The sequence below is a fragment of the Chenopodium quinoa genome, unplaced genomic scaffold (assembly GCF_001683475.1).
Source record: "Chenopodium quinoa cultivar QQ74 unplaced genomic scaffold, ASM168347v1, whole genome shotgun sequence".
Taxonomy (NCBI): domain Eukaryota; kingdom Viridiplantae; phylum Streptophyta; class Magnoliopsida; order Caryophyllales; family Amaranthaceae; genus Chenopodium; species Chenopodium quinoa.
This window is the reverse complement of record NW_018743252.1, coordinates 593670-610281: the sequence shown is the minus strand read 5'-3', so window position 1 is coordinate 610281 and position 16612 is coordinate 593670. Positions and strand designations below refer to the sequence as shown.

The window sequence follows — 16612 nt, the reverse complement described above, 5'->3', positions numbered from 1 at the left end:
TTTAATCGAAGTGATCACTAATAATTGGAATTATGTGTTGCATTAATATTCAACCAATTCAGCGTAATATTAGTTTTGAGCAAATTAGATCTTTGTTTGCATGCCTTTGAGATCATTGGAAATACTTTTCGCAATAAGAATTGAGTAGAGGCCAATACAGGCAAATGTGACTCCATGACTCACTTCGTACCATCATCCCCGATCCTCCTTTCGTGGTTCCCAACCACATGGAGTTAGTAATCTCTTGGATTATGAATGGGGTGTAACCTTCACGGGTCAATCGTTGTTGCCTTTCGTTGTCCCTTAACCGTGGTTGCCTTTTATGATCCGTGAACAGTTTACAAGTTCCTTAAAAACTTGTTGGCGGCTTCCTACTTTCCTTGTCCCTAATCGTTGTCTCTAATCGTATATGTCAATTCCCACTTCCTATGAGTGTCAAGCATATTCACAATATGCTTTTATGTAGGCGCGCTTCGAATGATGCCTACACTAACTGACTATTATTTATTTTTAAATAAAACTACTCATGAACTACTGGAAAAAAAGAGAAGATTAATATGAAAATAAAATCTAAAAACAATTCATCAATTTAAATAATTAAGACTATCTTCATTTAACAATAGAATAACTCAAACGAAAATTTATATTAAAATAGAAAACCTACATCTAACCACAAAATAATTTATATAATCTTCATGAAAAATTGATTCGTATAAAATTGTAATTTCGAAAATCATTGTAACACCGAATTAATACAAAAATATAAATAAAAAAATAAAAAATAAAAAATAAAAAACTGAAAGAACTGAAGAACACAAATTAGGAACAACTTAAGAACTATATAGAAATTTTACCGGAATTAGATATCAAATCAGGATAGAGTAGAAGAATTGATATTAAATTGAAAAAATTAAAACAATAATGGAAAGGATTGATATTGAATGAAGATTTTAGCCTTTTAAAGTAGTAGTTAATCTAATGTTTTTGGAATATTCAACCTCCCAAGATTAAAGGAGTTGATTTCCAACTTCTCAAGATTAAAGGAGTTAATTCCTAACTTCCCAAAGTTAACAAATCAAGCATATTAACGCATTCATAGTTCATACGGTTGTACATAATTTTCTTTTCTTTTTCTTTTTTAAAGTAATGTTGTATAAAATTGGGGCCTTGAGAAGCCGCCCTACCTGCCCTGGTTCAAATACGGGCCTGGTTACTTGGTCAGGGGTTACTAGGCTGGTCAAGGGTTACAAGGTTAGTCTATGGTTACTTGGTCATAGGTTACTTGTGTGTTAGCTGGCCACACCACACACAAAACCGCTGTAGGCTATTAAGTTCCTTTTATAAAAACTTAACAATAAAGCTTGTATAAAAATTCCAGCAATATAATTAAATTTTGAACTCATGTTTTCATACTCTAACATCAATTAAAATAATAGATTAGCATAATATAAATCCTTAGGCAAAAAACAACAAATTGAACACCTAGGGTTTTAATTAGTTGGCAAGATTTTAATCATAATAAAATCTAAAAAGTAATACTACTTATATATAATTAAAATATGCATCAAACATCTAAAAATCATGATATTAATCATAATTTAAAAGATAAATTAAATTTTAAAAAGGAGAACTTTTTTTTTTATGAACAAAACAACAAAAACCAAAAAGAGGGGAAAGAGTCACCAGCTCGACGGGGATGTTGTTGCTGGTTTTGGCTAGTGACAGTTTGTTAATCGATCTTGTGCCAGCCGATGTGCGTAATGAGAAAGATGGAATTAAGGGTTTAGAGTTTTGATTTTTTTTAATGAACACCTTCAATTGATTTGGGGAGGAAAAATAATGGTTCCTTTTTTATGAATTTAGGATATATATAGGATTCTTAAAAATCATATTTCGGGCAATTACAAAAACGCCATTAATAATGGAAATTCCACTTTTACCCTTGTTTTAAAACTCTTTTAGAAACTATAGGTTTTACTAATTAAATTCCTTTTTTCAAACTAATATTTATATAATTAGAAACTATTTAATAAGTATTTATCCTTTTTGATTAAAATTAATATTATAAATTCTAGAAATATATTTTATAAATACATAATTTTTTATAATACATATAAAATTACGATATTACAATTTCAATAGAGTTGAGATCTTTGAAATAACATTTCTTCAAACACTATCCTTTATCATTCTTCTTTCTACTATCTATATACACAATATTTTAGCTTCCTTAATTACAAACAACCCCAATTCGCTGGAGAATTTGGAGTAGGAAGAGCTAAATAGGAATGCAAGCGACACTTTAGCAAGTAGAAGTGATAAGTTTCCTAAACACTAATCAGTTTCTTTTATTATTTGTGTTCATATGATCTTTGTTGAATTAATTTTTTTTTTTTATAAAAAGTTGTTGTTTGATCACACGAAAGGTTCAAAAGAACCAATTCATTATAAACTCAAATCAATCAATAATGATATGATGTTGTTATGACAATGTGATCTTTTGAGAATAAAATAGTTCTCTTGTGAGTAAAACAAACTAAGTATTTCGTACTAATTAGGTTTCACATTGCACATTTTGCTTAGTAGTGAAATAAAATTGAGAAGAATTAGTAAAGGTGTATTAGTACTTGAAGGATTTTCGTCTTTGAACAATTTTTCAATACCCTGTCTCCGGAATCTATCTCTTGTTCAAATAGAGCTAAAGTGGACGATCATTCCAAAAGGGTTAAAAGGAAAACTCACGCCTTTTACCATGCATATTCCTCTTGCACATTTTGATTTATTTGAACAAGTTGAGGCCAATGTAATTAGGGATTATGTGTTTTTCCAAACCTTGCCTAAAATTGGATTCATTTTATCTTTAGTACATGTCTCCCAAACAATTGAGGATTTCAATATCAACAAAACCTGCCCCTTTAAAGGAGATTGGATTGAAGGAGGAGACCTTATAGGGCACCCCAACCCCTTACATGAAGTAAAAACTGTTCTTAGTTTTAAGAGGACATGTCTCCTTCGAATTCTAGAAACATCATTAGATCATTTTCCAAAACAACTAGATTTAATAAAGGATTAAAACTACTTAGGTCATCATCAGTTTTTATATTAAGCGTCAATTTTGTTTGCATGAGTGATTTTGATTAAACTTTGAAAGAGAGACTAAATAATGATTAATTATCCAAACTTTTTTTTATTATTAAATTAATATATGAAGAGTTTTAAATTTATTCCAGAGTTTAGGGTTCATATAAAATGTTCTTCCTTTCTTTCCATTTGTGAAATAAGATGTATTTTTATAAGCAGGTAGAGATTGATTGCCTAGAATTTGCGCTAGTTACCAACATTATTATTGCACATGCTCAACACAAGGTGTTGTGTTGGGCATAGGAATCTACATTTAGCATACTAACTGTTTAATTTGCTAGGCATGCATGCTCTATCATAGTCGTCCAAAGCTTAGTGCATGTTGCAATTTGCATTGAGGGTTTCGAATCAAAATTTTGTGGTTTTGAGTCATTTTGGTTTGTGTTTTGGGGTCGGTTTTGACAACTTAGAAATTGTGTTGTGCTATGAATGGTGTATTTGGGTTTAGAGGGGTCAAAATGAAGGCTAATATTATCAATATATCCACTCATACTAAAATTTGGACCAATTAAAATAATTGGTGCAATTATTAAGTGTTAGTTAGGGAGACATGATTTTGGTGTCTACAAATTAAGAAAAATTATTTCCATTTAATTACAAGAATGATTAATTATTTTGTATTGTAGATTAGAAGATAATATATAGGGAAGTATGCTCTTTCAAAATTACTAAAATTTGAACTTCTATTCCACCATCCTGAACAATAAGATCAGGTAATTGAATAACAAAAATACGTAAAAATATAATTAATTAAACTTAGCACTTCAAAGTTGGTACTTGTAGTCCAAAGAAGTTTATCTTGGCATTAATGCATGAAGCAGATAATGGTCCTTTTAAACCAATCAAATTGATGTTGTGGAGATGAACATTTTGACATGGTACCGCAGAGCTACACTTGATGTTAATAGCTTGAGATGAAGTTGTCGATCCTCCTATGTTGTGGAAGAAGATATCACTAAGCCTGATTTTGGATGGTTGTACAACATAATTAAGACGGTCAACATGTACATTTTAACTGTTTATTAAAGATCATAATGAAGGTTGATTTTTTATATTTATTCTTTTAATAATTTTATTATCGTATTAAATACCTATTGACTACTGTACTAGTTTTTCCAAACTTAATTTTAGAAGATTATTATAGACCTAAGGGTAATAGTCATATTTATAATATAGGACTACATTAGTTATATACTTATATTTTTTTTCGATTTTTAATATTAAAGGATATATATTAATAACTGATAAAGTAGTGATGCTTACCCCGTTCACACAAGAATGGCCTCCTCCGCAATACTCTTGATCTATAATAATAGGATTTTGAACACTTTTCATAACAATATCCTTGAAAAGAAATCCAAAAGCTTTGATTGGAATGACATTAGGCTTGAAAGGAAAAGTTTTGATCCTGATACCGTTGGTTGTACCACGAAGCGTGCAATTTTTTACTTGGACACCTTTGGCATCCTCTTCATCCTCATTCTTGCCAAGACTACCAACACTATTATTTAAGAAAAATATGTTAAACGTTTCCATCAAAGAATGTTTCTCATAATAACATGTAAATTTTTTTTCGATGTATGATTGATCTAAAAGTTAAGGGATGAAATCGAATGTATTGGGATTTCAGAAGGATTTATAGTTTTCAAAGTTTTTTCAAATAACCTATTTAATAAATATTGAAGAAATGATATGATTTACCGATCTTATAAACATGGATAAAAATATAAAACAAAAATAAAAAGGCCTAAAAAAAACTTTGGACTTAAGATTTATTACTCATTAAATTGCTAATTTTAGTCGTTTTCAAAATAGAAATTACTAAAAAGCGATTTAATATTTTGTACAATATTCAGATGATGTGTTATGTTTTTTACTAAACTAACTGTATACTAACTTACATACTTCCTCCATTTTTCTTTTATTGCACCATAAGGACTTTACACTGCTCACATAATCTTCTTTGACCATCTTTTGTGATTTATCCGTAAGGAAAAACATAATCTTGTAGCATCTAGTTAGATTTGTCTCGAAATCTACTTTTCAAATATCAAATTTTTATAATTTTGTACAAAAGTATAATTAAAGATATTGATAGCTGAAGTAATGCATTGGCAAGCGTGAATCACTCATGGTGCAATAAAAAAAATAGAGGAAGTATATATTTCTGTTGTTCCAAACTAGTTGATATGTTATTTTTTTTATATTATTTAAGTGTGTCGATGAAAAAAAATTAAACCATAAATATCTTTAATTATCAATAAGTAAAATTTACAAAAATTTGATATTTTTAGGGAAATTGTACCATATTTAACCTTTTTTTTTTCTCCATTGTCAAAAAAAAAAAAAAAAAAAAATTACTTGTGTTTTATGTGATTTTCTTATCCCTAGCTTTTGCAATACTTCTTAAGGTAACATAAAACTTGTAAAACATCATTAAATTGGATGAAAAAGCTAACCCTTAAACCCTTCCCATGAATCACCATACCCCAGCTCGAATTTCTCGCCTTTAACTCTTAAAAAACTCCTCCCTTAGCCCTTCCACCATAGCCGAAAACCACCACCCCAAAATCCTATCGCCGGCGGCCCAAACTACCCTCCCCTTCTTCGCCACCGCCCATATTACCCGAAAACCACCACCTTGAAACCCTAAAACCTCAAAGTCAAAACCCTAGATTTTGGTTTTAGGGTTTTGGTGTGTTGTTTCCAAGGGGAAGGGGGGGAGGGGGGGAGTGGTGTAGATGGTAAGGGGAGGGGCGATTGAGTTTGGCCAGTGCACAGGAGAGGGTTTGGGCGAGGGTGGGGGGAGGGGCGATTTGGAGGTTTTAGGGGTTTGGGTCAAGTTTTTCTAGGGGGTTTCGTAGGAGGTCAGGGTGGGGGTATGGTGGTTTAAGGGGAAGGGGGAGGGGCTCCGTCGCGACATTGAAAGAGGGAGGGGTCCACCCGGCACTAGGGGAGGGGGCTGGGCGGGGGTGGTGGTGGTGGAGTGAGGAGGGTGGCAAGGGTTTAGGTTGGTTTTTATAATTTTTAACTTTTACTTTTTTTAGTAATTAAATAAATAGACTTTAAAAAACAACCAATCAGAAGATGTCACATGGCATACTTAATCTTAATGACTAATGGAGGTTAACACCATTAGTCATTAAGGGCAATTGGTGACATATTTGTTAAACTTAGAAGTATATGGTGAATTTGAAAAGTTTCATGAGTATATAGTAAATTAATGAATTACTCAAGGGTATATGGTGAAAAAACCATAGATGATCTGATATCACAAGAGGTATTCTAAAATTTTTAATTTGGTTAGCATTAATCTACACACACACACACACACACACACATATATATATATATATATATATATATATATATATATATATATATATATATATATATATATATTTAAAAACATGTGATGTTTTATCGTATCTTTAAAGTTGAAAATTATTTAGTTTTAGATTAACTTATTTAAATTCAGAAATCTAAAATGAACTTACATGGAATTTTTTTACTATCAAATTTAAAAATTGAAATAAATATGACTATATTGTTTTTGAGAAAATATATATGATCATGTTATTAGTGGTGGAACAAGGGGGTTGAGGCGGGCCTTAGACTCTCCTTGATTATGATGTTAGTTGCATGTAGCTTAGTTGGTTTTGGTTAAAAATTGAGTACATTTTACTACTTATCTTCTAAATTTAAAGTGCCCACTAACACTTATTCTTGTCATTTCAATATACCACATATTATTTTGTGCACAAAATATTAATTAACATATATTATGTTTGGCTCTCCTATTAAAAAAAAAATTCTTGCTTCGCCACTGTATGTTATTTTGTGATTCAAATTATTCTTTATTTTAGCTTCATAAACAATGATGACCAAGTATATATCTTACAACATAAGAAATTGTTTAGGCCTTTAAAGTTATAAAATTAAAAATTTACTGTATAAAGATTTATCTTGGAAATTATTAATTTACATATATGAAATTCGTAGTTGTTTGGTTTCACCAACCTTATCTACATATTATTGACTTCCCAATTACGTTCCTTGTCCCGAAATTGCTTTCTTCATTTATATGTTCCCTTACTCACATATCTTTTTAATATTATTTTATCACATTTTTCCTCTAAGTGAATGAAACTAATATCTTACGTTACACCTTTAATCCACACACTTTTCCATACACTACTCTTTCTAGAAAGTACATATGTTATTCATTTCTCTTCCTAACCCTATAATGTTTCCTTATATTTTACCAATTTCTAATAAAGTGAACCTCCATCTATTGTTTAATAGATCTGGTAGTTCTTTATCCTTGAATTTCAATTATGTTCTATATTACACCCGATATATAGATACTATTGTGTAAAAATCTATTTTGAATTGTAAATCTATAGTTTCTCTATCCATGAATTGTGGAATAAAAAATGATTGTTAATTAAATTGCCAGAAAAATCTAAATATTGGTTTTGATTGGCATTTATTTTGTAATGAGAGTTTACTTGGCCTATGTGACTAGAGTTAGATCCAATTTTTTTTCATTATGTTAGTGGCCAAAGTTTGGTTGTTAATTACGCTTATCATTATGGAAACATTTGTTAATTTAGTTGCATGCCAATGTAATGTGTTCACACATATAATTATTTGTTGCTTGTTACTTTTTAAATTGCTCATATGCATGTCAATCATAATATGTTTATGGTAAAACTATCTAAATGTTGATTTATGCTCTAGAAGGTAATAGTTTGTGGGTACTAACATATGAACTGTTACTGGATTGTTACCATTGGTTGTAATGATCATTAGGTTGGGGTGACTTAACAATAATAAGGAACCTAGTGATCTTTGCAATTTTTAAAATTATAAATCTTGTGATTCTAATGTTAGTTTGATTGAAACTAAACTCTCTAACTTGTCTTTATTTGAAACAATAAAAACTAAGGTGACCTAGGATCTTATGAAAATTTGACAAAGTAATTGTGAATTCATTTGTTAATGATTTTCCCTATTCAATGATGGAATATTATTTATCAAAGGGTTTGTGTGATGAAGTTTCTTATATTATTTACTTATACGACGATATCAAAATTAGATAACACATTTTTTCTATTCAATATGTTGTGTAATATGAAAGGTTAGACGACTACGTGAAGAGGTAATGAAATGTATATATCAAGATTTAACAAATATGATGTGTGTCAAATGATTGAATCTTTGAAGCATTTGGATGAAAAATTATTTAGTGAGATTAAAAGGAAGGCTGAAATTACATTTTATTAGAAGTTATCATTTTGTTAAGGATAACTTTATGCATATCCTTATCACACTGAAATGAAAGAGTGGTTGAAATTAACTATCAGTACTTGAAAACATTTAGTTATATTAAGTATCTTGACAAAAATTACAAATATCCACAAAAAAATCTTTAATGCTTTATTACTTCTATTAAGTTAAAAAAGCTAAGAATTAAGTCTATTTAATAATGCCTAATATAAGGTTCAATAAATTATTTATTTGGATGCATTAGTGATAAATGTTTTTATATATTAAGTATCACAAAAATTAACAAGATTTTCACATCATATAAGAAAAGAGAATGTGAACATGCAAATTTTTCAAGGAGTTTGTTATTTTTCATTGTCAAAATCCATAGTTACAGGGTTTATTCTTTCTTATTGCATTGGTAAAAATTTAAAGGCTTATTAAAATGTGATCGAGGAACATTATTTTTTAACTTGGGTTACATACATAATGTATTAGATTAATTTAGAAGAAATTCATGCCACATGAATGCGTGTTTATCTTCCAATCCTAAATGAACCCCTTAATAATATCTCTTATTTAAGATTAATTATTAGTTGCAATATGATCTACAAATGCACGTCCTTTGTGGCATATGCTTAGATAAGTCATCTTGAGTTTTATTGTTATGAGTCAATGTGTCTTTATTGCTTATACCCAATGATAATGGATGCCATGTTTTTCAAGACATCATCATCAATGATTACAAGATATAAAAAATTTATGATAGGGTTTTGATGAAGATATATTTGATAAAATTTAATGATATTGTCAATTTGGTGTTTTTGAACTAATGATAATCTTAAATCTATTTTTAAAAATGTTAGATAAGTCACTTCTTATATCACAACTATGTTACTTTCTATATTTCTTTGAATAGAAATTTGCATGAGGTTTAGAGTAAAAGGCTTGAAAATTAAGGACACCCCTTTTTTTTTCCTCTATTATTTGTGATTTTCAGAAAGTTTTTAGCAAAATTTTAATTAAAATTAGTAAATAACTAGCCATGATAACTAAATATCAGTGTGTTTATCTCAAACTTAATTAATCATTAAACATTTATTGGTGACCTAATAATGTTTTGCAAAGGAGATTATTTTAATCAAAATTTTACTACTTTTCTAAACTTCTAGGTTGGAGGTAAACAAGATTATCCCTTAAAAAAATTTTGACATATGTATTCTAGTTTATACTAGAAAGTGATTTTGAAATAGTAAGGAAGTGACTATTTCTTATTGATTTTATAGGGTAAATCAAGTTTAAATAGTAAGAAACTCCACACTTTTTAAACACTGTTGTGCCTACTTTGTAGACTATTGTAAAATCATGAAGAAGTTTATGTTAAGTAGAAATGAATTAAGTGTAAGCTTGTAAAAGATTTTGTTTGTAAAATCTTTCAATCGGTACATATTAAGCGAGTCTTTTTTGATTGAATAATCACCAATAAGAATATTGAAGGGTGTGCATTCTCAAGTTTATATTATTAATTATATAGTAATCCCTCTATTCCTTATTTATCTTCATATTTGGAATCTTTTATGTACTCTTCTTAAGCATTAAATGAAGTACATACTCTTTTGAGCTGGTTCTTTGTAATATGTTCACTTTTGTTTTTTTTATTTTTTTCAAACTCACACAGTTTTGCCAGATTTTATAAAGAGACTTTATAGTTTCAAACTCAATCCTTGTAAATGTAATTAGCTAATCATATAAAAGAATTCACTTATCCAACCAATGGATTAGATCGAATAGATTACTCTAATATATACAAAAAATCTAAATACCAAAATTTCTTAAAATCATAATGGTTGGAGGAGAGAGAAAACGTGTTTAAAGATCTTCGAAAATTTAAACTCCAAAATATATTGTTTATGAAGATTGGAGGAGAGAGACAATTGTCACTTATATTCATACAAAAGAATTTAATTTGAAGATCTTTGAAAATTAGGGAGATAAAATGTGTTCAAGGGAAATACACCCAAACCAAGTTTTTTGTATGCCAAATTCAACATAATCTCTATGTTTAATCCTTTGACTAGATCTGCCAAAATCAGAAGAGAAGGGAAATGGACAACAGAAGAAATTCATATTTTTTTAAAATTGATAAGGGGCTTTTGGTCTTATGGTGTTTGTAATGCAAAAAACGAAAATTTCACAAAAACAGTTCCATGATAAACCCTAGATTTGAGGAGAAAGAGACAATTTTTAGGGTTCTTTGCTCGTCTGAAGAAGGAAGAAAATGAAGAAATTCAGAGGAAATGTAGAGATATAGTTAGTTATGGACAAAAGAGATGTGGACGAAATATATGACAAGCATAAATGAAGTGGAATGTGTAATGTGAAATTATTAATAGAAAAATCAATGGAAAAAAATACAATTAGATGGATGCACATGAAATTTATTGGGGTACAATGAGAAATTTTATTGTAGTAAAACTTTGAAGTTGAAGGAAAAAAATGCTAGAAGGAAAGAAAAACTAAAAAGTTGTTGAAAAGCCCACAATGGAATATAAGAACATCAACAAGGAATGGAAGGAGTACTTAAATCTTTCATATTACCTAAATTATTAAACTTTTTCTAATATAATTTAGCATTAAAAACTAAAGAAGAAGGGATGATAAAATATATATCTTTGTTATTTTGAATGGGAGTATAAATGTGTTTGTAAGTGCGATCAACGAGTGAGGTGTTGGGAAATTTTTAGATGAAAAAAAAAATCTTTTTACTTTTTATTTGAAACAGAAATCCCATAAAATTATAAAGAAGAAAATTGATTAACTAATTAAATTCTTGTGCATTACTTGGTAGCATGTGTTAGGAGAACTTAAATTAGTTTTTTTTAATAGTAAAAACGTAAAATGTTTTATAACGAATGTTATACCTTATGCCATGGCCAGGACCACATGTTACTTTGTTGATGGAAAGTAGAGTTGATCCTTGTAGGATACCTATGCAATCATCACCCGTCTCAATACGTGATCGTGAGACCCTCACTTGGTCTGAAGAGCTGATGTGGATACCATCAGTATTAGGACTATCTTTTGGAGCTGTTATATGAAGCCTTTGTAATCTATAAACTTGCTTGTGGTGATGAAGAAGTGGAATCCCATAGGGTTTAAGCTTGTAATCCTTCTAATGGATGCATTTGTAACGCCTTTAAGAACAATTGACTACAAAACCAAAAGTGAAGAAAAATTTTGCTACAAATTATAAAATGTTTATTATATAACTTCAATATCATGAAAGATAAAATAATAAGAAAGTAAATATAATAAAGGGGGTAATGAAGTAGATAAAATAGTAGGATTTTTCTAAAAATGGTATTCCTTCCATTTCATAATATAAGGAATAAATCAATTAATATTAATGTTACACTTTAACTACTCACATTAAAATTTGATATTTGAAAACTAGGTTAAGTCCTGTGCCATGCACGGTCATAATTAAATTAAACAACAAATAAATTATAAATAATGGTGTTAATTCAACAATAATTAATCTAAAATAATTATTTGTAACAAATAACTTCCATTTTAGTTTATACCAATACCAAATACGTAAAGGTTATTGAATTGGATTGTATAAAAAAAAATCTAATAATAGAAATTTAGAAGCTATAAAGTTTTATATAAGAAAATTAAAATATTAGCTTAGATTAGTACCCATATATGAACTCATATACATCTATCCTTAAATTATTGACACACTTTGACCAGCATAATATGAAAATTTGGTTGATTTTATTTTACTTTAGAATAATTAGTATTCCGTAATCAATTTTTTAAATATGTTTTTAGAGTGAGTAGTAGGGGTTATTATTTTTTAAATAATCACATAAATATTTCGAGTCATTAGATTAAATATTCCAATATATGTTATGTATACTATAACAAAATGATTTTGTTCTTATAAACGTTATGTAATTTTATGATTTATAGAAAGTATGCTACCAAAATGATATTTTTTTTAATTAAAATAAATTTTATTATCGAATGATAAAAGTTGGAGAAATAAATTGATATTGATAATATTATAATAACCTTGGAAAATAATATATTACAATACCTTACATTTAATCTATGTTACTATTTTTGTAACTAAAAGTTTCATAGTATATAAAATATACGTAAAAAATGAGTATAATTGGATTAAAGATATTGTCAAAATGGAAACAACTATTATTGTAGGTTATAAAATAAATGTCATTAAAATATGGCAAAAAAAATAAAAAAAGGGCGGGAAAATATTTAACCAGGAAATGACAAGTATCATTCCAGGTTTCGCCTTTAGTATATAGCTAGGTTAAAAACACGTGCAATGCACGGTTGTTTAATATTTTTGACAAAAATATTACAAAATACAAGTATAAAGTAAAAGATATTCAGAAATATTTCATTTGGGTATATATGGAATATGATTGTTAAACGGGAAAGAAAAAATCATACGGTATAAATAGTTTACTAAAAGATTTTGCAAAAAAAAAAAAAAAGGTGGAAAAGGCGGGAAAATTTTTACAAGGTAATGACAAGTGTCATGGAAGGATTTGCTTTTTGTATAGGTTAATAGATTAGAAGTTGAGACGAACCACAACTCAACTATTTTTTTCATTAAAAATTGATCACAAAATAAAGTCAATGTAACTTATGTGAATAGTGGTGAAAGTCGAAATACGTCAACTAAAATGAAACAGAGAAAGTATGCTAGATAAAGCATATGCTCAAAGGTAGTGTATAAATTATGCAAAATTCATAATATCACAAATGTTTTGTAATAGAGGAAGTAATTTTTGTTTTTTTTTTTAATTTTTAATTTATAGTATGTGTGGATCTATGCATTTACTTTTTAGAAAAAGATGTAGGGTAAGATAAGATGATTAAATCCACATAATGAGCAAATTGGCTAACATAATATGAAGTATTATCCTTTGACCAAAATAGAATAAAATAAGTAGAATGGAATTTATATATGAAGGGATGCAAAATTGAGTATATGTTGATAACAATGGTAAAAGCAAGGCCTCAAAACTGTATAGGCCTTGTATATAAAGGAAGTATATAGTTTCTTAAACATAAGAAAAAAAAAAGCTTCTCTTTGAAAAATTACTTTAAACCAACCAATTTTTTTAATTTACTTTAAAAGCCATTTAATTATGATATTATAAAATCTATCCTTAAAATATCCAAACAAAAATAAATTTATCCTTTCTCTAATCGTAAAAAAACTTTATAACTTTTTTTTATTTAATAAGCTTCTAATTGCTTAAGAGTACATATACTTGCATTACTTTGAAAAGATATATTCTACTCTACCTCGATCTCATTTATTTTTAATTAGACAATATATTATCATAAATAATAATGTATGAAAAGAAAAATTACCTTTATATTTATCTTCAACCACATAATTCAATTCACATTATCGCCTGGATATTTTCAAGAGCGATTTCCCTCAATATTGTTGAAACAAAAATAAATTCTCATTATGCACCAATTTAAAAACGAATTCCCAAAGTACTGTCCATGTAGGATTGATGTTTGATTTGGCTTAAAAGCGCTAGTGTTTTCAAAGTTTTATGTTAAAACCGCTAACAATATTAGCTGTTTGTATTTTTTAAAAAAGAGGCAAAGAGACTTGTTATTACTTAAAGCTTTTCTCTTTGAACTTAACAATATTAATGTTGGCGGCTTGGCGCTCCCTTAGGTGTTTTTGGCCAGGAAGTCTGTGAATTAAGTAAGGAGGAAAAGAGAACTCCTTTTATTATTAACAACTTTCTTTTCCTCCGTACTGACCTTACACAAATTAAAGTGAGGAGGAAAAGTGATGTTGATAATAAAAGGGGGTCTCTTTTCTGAAATCGCTAATACTATTAGCGGTTTTAAGTTGAAACAATTGACGCCCAACAACGATCCTACGTGGATGATATTTGGGAAATTTATTTTTACACCGATGCACAAAGGGAATTTATTTTTGTTTCAACAATATTAAGGAAAATCGCTCTATTTTTAATATATAAATTGAATGTATGATTTCCAGATTAATAAGATTAGTAATCCATAATTGGTTATATATTGCACAAAAAATTATGGGATGAAAATAGAAGAGCATATTTTCTTACAAAAGGAAGGCGTGCACAGTTAGAATTTTGATTACAGTCAGCATATTTCCACATGTGTGGACCTTGGCCGTCAATCGTACCCCCACAAAAAATCACTAAACCATTGATGCGTTCAAAGGTCAGCCATTCAGGTTCTGGGTACATTGAAATATCAGGTACTGCCTTCACATTCCCTGTAATTTGCACCACTATAGGCCCAGGACCTTTACATGGTCCTGCAAATACTGCTTGAGAAACGAAAAATTGTCCTCGAGGAATTAAGAATCTTGCCTTACCAGGATGATCACATGCTGCCCTAAATGCTCCCATAAAAGCCTGTAATAACATCATTAGATATAAAAGAACTATTGATTCCATTTTTTTTCGAGATGAAGGTCCATATGATATAAATATTATATTATACCGAGACAACTTTGAAAGAAGTCTTAATTTTTACTATAAATATTGTAAGATGTCAAGAAGGCATTTTGAAACAAGAGAGTGAATTGTGTTCCTAATAAACTCATTTATGGGAATAAATAAAAGTCTTAGAAGTATGTATGTTTAAGGCTAATTGTGTTTGAAAAAAATTTATAAGTACTTGCATTTTATACATCTTAAAAGTAAAACTATGCAATATATTTTCTTTGTCATTATCGGTACAAGTTAATTTTAGAAAATATTGTTATATATTTATATAATTATTTTCACATAAGTTAAAAGATAATATAGTACATATTGCTCTATGTTTTAATTATTTTCTAGATATATTGTAAGTGAATTAGAAATCATATATACATTCTAGGGATATAAATTATTAATTTAATATAGATGATGGGTAATGTCATTAGCAGAAGTTCATATCAAATTGACATCGTGAAATAATATGCCTTTTTGTTTCTACTTCTAATTGTAAGCAATAGTGATTATTATATCTCTTAAGTAGATAAGATAATTGATTTAATGAGATTTTAATACATGGAATAAAATCAATATTACACAATCATTAGCCCATACAATAAGAGATTCAATTACATATGATTATCTCAACTATATAATTTTAAATATTTTTAATCTCAATATATAAATTTTCATAGTTTCATATTTAAAAAATATTAAAATTTTATAGTCAATTTTCTTCGTTTTCTAATTTTTCTTCAATCCGTGTATACTTAATCCACACTAAAATTTTAAACTTACCTCTACATCATCTGTTTCTCCGTCACCTGTGGCATCATAATCTACTAAATTAAAAGTCTTCTCATCAGGCGCTGGAACAACGCTTATACCATCCCCATCCTTCACACCACCTCCTCCCTTGGCCTCCGCTATGACAATGAACACACCTAAAAGAGCCACAAAGAAAACTATCTTCGTGTAACAACCATCTTTTTCCATGAAGGTACAATCTTTACAATGTCAATAATATTATTACTAATGCGAACAGCCTTGGTTAGAGGGGTTTTGATTTAAATAAAATTTTATAAAATTGTTGTATTTATATTTTCTTAATTTTTTTATTCAAGATGGAGGTACTGCCTCCTTGTAGAGGCTAGTATTAATTTGACAGGATTGAAAGATATTTTCCTTACACTCCTTCCTTTCTATAAACTATTGTCCTAGATACCAAAATCCATAATTTATTTCCATTAATTTCTTTTGTGGAAGCTTTCCCCTAAGTGCACGCACACCAAAAATTTGGTTGATGGGTAGGTATAAGGCTATATTTAGTGAGCATTTATTTCAATGTTCATCTTTTTTGTGTACTGTAATTCCCTAATATTTCGAAGCTTCAACTTATAGCTACAATATAGGGGTGCACCGTTGGCTATTTTATTGCCTTTAGATTTTTTTTGGCATGTATTAATTAAATTTGCAACATTTCCATGTTGATGGAAGCCATTCATTGTGTATTTGTTTCCGACTATTTATTCTAACTTACGACCTTAGGTTTATGTTTTCCCTAAATCGATAATGCTTAGTAAAGTAGAATTTTTACTTTAAATATATTTTAGCATATATATAAACATTAAAAGAAATTTATTCTTTAAAATACATATCAAGAC

General features: G+C 28.7%; 1 pseudogene; it reads right to left on the bottom strand.

Annotated features, from left to right (window-relative positions):
• Positions 1–3839: 3839 nt before the first annotated feature.
• On the bottom strand, positions 3840–15944 carry LOC110734846 (annotated as a pseudogene).
• Positions 15945–16612: the final 668 nt, after the last annotated feature.